We start from the raw sequence: 6000 nt of genomic DNA on the forward strand, positions 1-6000 counted from the left end.
CAGTTTTGTTTCTCCCAGTTTTCATTACTCATGGTCAACTCTGGTCCAAAAATATTAAATGGAAAAGTCCCCACATAAACAATTCACAAGCTTTAAGTCACACTCCGTTTCGAGTAGCAGGATGAAATCTTGGAGTGTCTCACTTTGTGCTGCCTGGAACAGGAATGGTCCTTTTGACTCGTGTATCCATGCTGAAGATGCTACCCACCCGTCAGTCACTTAGTAGCGGTCCTGGTTATCAGCGGGACTGTGGCGATGTTGCAGCAGTTGTGTTTAAGCAGCTGTGTGTCATAATGCCTATGTCAGTCACTTCAGGTCTCATCATACAGGCATTGTGTCAGCCCAGGTCACTGTGGGAAGGGTGAGTGCAGTATAATAAGGGAGGGAAGGTGGGGGGAAGGGGATATAAACAGAATTGACATGTTCTGTACACGTACCAGCTCCCTACAAATCATTGTGCACTGCGAAGATGTACCAATAAAACAATAAACTGCATCTTTTTAAAAGAGATATTTTGAGAGACTGCATTCATTTAAGTTTTATTAGTCTATTGTTATAATCATTCTATTTTGTTTTGTTTTGTTTTGTTTTTGGTACTGGGGATCAAACTCGAGACCTTGCGCTTGCAAGGCAGGTGCCGGAATAATCATTCTATTTGGTTGTTAGTTATATTGTTAATCCCTTACTGTGCCTCGCTTATAAATTAAAATTTCTTATAAGTGTGTATATATAGGAAAAAAAGTAATATATATAGGGTTCAGTACTATCTGGGTTTCAGACACCCATTGGGGTTTTGGGTAGGGGGGAGCTAGCATATAATGGTGGATATATGTCATTATACACTTGACAAAACCCACAGAACATACAACACTAAGAGCGAACCCTAAGGTAGATTTGAATTTTAGTTAATAATAATGGATCCATATTGGCTCATATGTTATAACAAGTGTCACCCATCAATGCAAGATATTAACCATAGAGGAAGCTGGGGTGGGGAGGTAAAAGGGTATGTGGAAACTCTACTGTCTGTTTAATTTTTCTGTCAACTTACAATTTCTTAAAAATAAGTATCTATTTTTAGAAACCATGTGTTCATATTGACACCTCTAATTTAAATGCTGGCTATAGTGGTTTTTTTAGCTTCATCCATATTACATCTGTGTATCATTTCTCTCATGAGAAATGATCTTTCTCTTTAGTCCCCAATTAAAGATTCTAATTTGCTGAGTCCATTTAACACACACAACACTCTGAGATATACTGGTACCACCATACTTAGTCCATGTGGGTTACTATACCACAATACCTTAAATGGAGAAATTTGTAAATCACCAAAATGTATTGCTAGCAGTTCTGGAGCCTGGGGAGCCCAAGATCAGGGCACTCCCAGATTTGGTGTCTAGTGATTACTGCAAAGATGGGGATGTCTAGAGGTGTCCTTCCGTGGTGGAGGGCAAAGGGGCAGACAGGCTCCCTCAAGCGCTCTTGTAAGGCAGTTCATCCCATTCCTCATTGCCTCAGCAAGGCCCCACTTCCTCATACCACCCTGGAGATTAGTTTCAACTCAGGAATTTGGTGGGACAGATAAAAAATTCAACCACAGCACCCCAAATACTATTCGTTTTTTCTTTTGCAATTTATGTACTTTTTTTTGTACTGGGGATTGTGTTCAGGGCCTTTGTGCTGAGTTATATATGTCCCCAACCTTTAAAAAATGTATTTCGAGACAGGATTTCACTAAGTTGCTAAATTGCCCAGGATAGTTGAGCTTTTAGACAACCCCACGTGGTAGGCATTACCCCGTGTTTTGGGGAAGAAGAAACTAGGACTCAGTGAGAGTTGAGCTGGGATTTGAACTCATGTTTCCTGGATTTCATTGACTCCTCCCTAAGTGTTTCTGGAGTGCCAGCATCTGTTCCAGACCCACCCCTGGTACCGGGATACAGAGATGACTCAGCTGGGTCCTGACCTCACGGGGCTCAGATCTATGGGTCTCTCACGTCTGAGCATACAGTCATGGTAGGACTGTCTATCTGGCTGTCTTTCTGTCCACCCACAGCACAAGGAGCTCCACAAAGAAATCTGTATCTGGTCCACTCTGACTGACAGCCCAGCACTGCAGAAATTAGTGGGTGTTTGTTGAATGAGAAAATAAATGAACGAGGAACAAAAGGTAAAAAGAAAACAAAGCTTGAGGTCCTTGTGGAAGTCTCATGCCTCAGACTCAGAGACTTTTGTAAAAAAAAATTAATGCATTTAAAATTATGAATATAATTCATTATAGAGATTTTGCAAAGTCTAGAAAATGAGAACATAAAAATAACCATAACAAACTCTCAAAGTTAGTCTTTTTGTTTATTCCCTTGATCTTCCGTATATATGAATAGCCTTTTCAAAAAAACATTTGGATCATGATATATATATATATTTTTCCTATAGTTTGCATATTTAAGAAAATCACTAATGGTATATCACGAACATTTTCCTAATTGAACATCCTTTTAAGCCTAAGTGTCTACTTAGGGGTTGGATTTATTTTCACCAGTGATGGCATCCTATACCATATAAAATAACTATAAACTCAAGATTAAGGCTGAAATCACAACAGGAGGAATATTTAACAGGCTTCCAGGCTGCACACAGACTTACCCCAATTTCATAATCCTTCCCTGGCAAATGCCCAGGAAAACACAGAGAGGAAGCTAGCCAGAGGCATCGCCCGTCTTGGCTCTTTAGCATTGAGTTATATTCTCAGCACTTTCACTTTCTCTTTTCTTTCTTTCTTTCTTTCTTTCTTTCTTTCTTTCTTTCTTTCTTTCTTTCTTTCTTTCTTTCTTTCTTTTTTCTTTCTTTCTTTTTCTTTCTTTCCCCCTTCCCCTTCCCCTTCTCCTCCCTTCCTTTCTTTCTTTTTCCATACCAGGGATCGAACTCAGGACCTTGCACTTGTAAGGCAGGCACGGCATCACTGGGCTCAATCCCCCCCCCCTTGCACTTTCACTTTCTGCAGTTCTGATCTCTGCAGGTCCCTCTTGGCTGCAGACAATTCCTGATACAAGCATTATAGCGTCTAATTAAGAGCTGGCTCCACCTAAGCCCTGGTCCACTAAAATGGCTGTGTGACCTTGGCCAAGGAGCTTCACCTCTCTGTGCTTCCATTCCCTCCCTGTTAATTCAGGGCAACAACTACCTGCTTCCCCAGATATTGTGAGGAATCAATAGCTATGCACCATGAGATGCCACAAATAAATAGTTTTTATCCCAACTGTGTTTGGAGTGTCTCTCTTTCCACCAATGTGCACTGGCCATTTGCTGGGCTCAGAGTTGCTCTTGGCAGCCTGTCTTGATGCAGGATAATCCAGGCCTTCTGGTACCTGCACGGCCGCCCCCACAAGGCTGGAGAGCCTGGGTGTGCATGTCTCAGGCATGCCCTGCCGCAGTCAATCGAGTGCCAGCTGCCAGACACTACAAACCCATTACCAGAGGCGTATGATTCTATTTTGTCCCAAGATGAATGAAAATACTCTCATCATGGGAAGCACTATCGTGTAGTAAATAAGTTTATGGCTTGTGGAGTTAGACAATGCAGGCTCAAATTCTGGCTACCTCACTATCTGCTTGACTTTGAGCAAACCATTTCCAATCTCTTAAACCCAGTTCCATCAACAATAAGCTGCAAATGATAACAGTGGTGGATGGGTTTGTTTTGCCCCTCACCCATTACCCATTATTCTGATTTTGTTTCGGTGTTGGGTGAATTAGTGCTTTCCTACTTTGAACCGTGATTTCATTCCCTGGCTTCCTGAGTAGGGTGCGTGACCAGAGTTAAGCCAATCAAGAGCATTCCATCACCTGGCCACAGGGATTGGTCCAGAGGGGTCATGTAATCCAAGCCAGTCCAATAAAATGAATCTCCAGGCTTTTACTGGAACCAGTCTTGAACCCTCTTGAACCACACAGTCCTGTGGCCGTGTGGATATAAGAGCAGCTGCTTCAAAGCTATCTCGCTCCCGGATGAGATTGGTTGTCTGTAATGGAGCTGCTGCAGAAGAGGTAGAGCCAAGAGAAATCACAGTATAGTGGACAACTTTTGAGTCCATGCAGGAAGCCAACTGTGGTTTTCTCTGCACATTTGAGTTGAGTATTCTGTTACTTTCAACTAAAACTCTCATGCCTGCAAAAACAATAAAGGTTGAGTATCCTTTATCCAAAATGCTTGGGACCAAGAAGTTTTAAAGATTTCAGATTTTGGGATATTTTCATGTAATTTACCATTTAATCAACTTTACTTTTGAAATCCAAAACTTTTTGAGTTCCATGTCAATGTTCAAAAAGCTTCTGATCTTGGAGCATTTCCGATTTTGGCTTTTCAGAGAAAGATACTCAATCTATAATACCTGCTCCCACCTCGAATTGTTGGAAGGATTTGCTAAGGAAACATATAAAGCCCTTGATATAGTGTTTGGTATAATGTAAGTCTTAATAAATGGTAGTTATTTGGGCCGGGGATTTAGCCCAGTGGTTCCATCACCTGCCTCGCAAGCACAAGGACCTGAGTTCGATCCCTGGTACCAAAATAAATAAATAAATAAATGGTAGTTATTTATATTGTTGTTATAAACTTATCTGTAGAAAAATAAGAAAGTGCAGATAAAACAAAGAGACAGGAAAAAGTCCTAGGTAAATATGTTGAAATATTTTTCTTCCAGATATTATATGTATATGTATATATATGTATATATTATATATATTTATGCAAATAAAATGTGAATGGAGGGCCGGGGATTTAGCTCAGTGGTTCTGCCGCCTGCCTCGCAAGCACAAGGTCCCAAGTTCGATCCTCGGTACCAAAAATTAAAAAATAAATAAAAATAAAATGGGAATGGATAAAGAAAATGTGGCATTTACACACAATGGAACACACTGTGCCATAAAGAAAGATGAACTTGAGTCATCTATAGGAAAATGGATGCACCTTGAGACCATAATGTTAAGTGAAATAATTCAGACACACAAGCTTAAATATCACATAGTTTCTCTTATGTGAGAAACCTAGATTATAAATAAAGAGCAAACTAAAAGATAATAGGAAGTAGGGAGACAGAGCTTTCTCAAATGGGAAGGGGATCAAGAAATGGAGGGGAGGGAGGGGAGGGAAGGAAAGAGGATGAAAAAAGGAATGAAGATGTGCCAGGCACATGTACCCACTGCACACAGGGAATGTAAACATCATATACTGCAAAGATGTACTGATAACAATACAAATAACAAATAAAATTAAAATGAGATCATACTGGTTTTTAACCTGTTTTAATTGGACATAAATAAAAAACATTATAAATGTATATATGCTCGGCAGTCATTTTTAACAGCTGTACGACATTCTATATTTTTGTTGGCTATTCAGAAGATCACCAAGTTCTTTGTACAAGTAATATTGTGATGACATTCTGCATCATCCATCAGTTGACTGAGCTACATCTCAGTGCATTTCAGAATTGTCTACCAGTCCCTGAGGGTAGGATCACAGAATCTAAAAGTTTTAAAGATAAAAAAACCAACAACTTCCATTGTAATTTAATCATTGGAATGTTTACTATTTGAATGTAATGTATTATTAAGTATTTAAAAGTCTTTGCCAGAAGGCAGGGAGGCCAGTTCTGTGAGGTCCAAATCCTGTCCCACTTTAGATTCTTCCTCAGCTCTGAGGTCATGAATCTTGATGACCACCCAGGACAGGAGGGACTGCAGGGACTGTGGTCATCAGAACGTGGACATCAAGCTACAAGACCAAAAGCTGGGTATTGTGAGCAGTAGCCTCTCCACTTAGGGGGCCAGCTCCTTCTGGGTTTTTCTGGGAGGGACCCCCCCAAACACACACACTCGGGGTGTCTAACATACACCCACAGGTAAGTCCTGGTTACCATTTCATTTTGGAAGAAAAAAGTAAAATTGCAGCTCTTTGTATACGACATGATCATTATGTAGAAAACCCAATCTACA

Source organism: Heterocephalus glaber, unplaced genomic scaffold, assembly GCF_053883595.1.
Source record: "Heterocephalus glaber isolate CG9 unplaced genomic scaffold, H.glaber_assembly_v1.0 deba00001479, whole genome shotgun sequence".
NCBI classification, from domain to species: Eukaryota; Metazoa; Chordata; class Mammalia; order Rodentia; family Bathyergidae; genus Heterocephalus; species Heterocephalus glaber.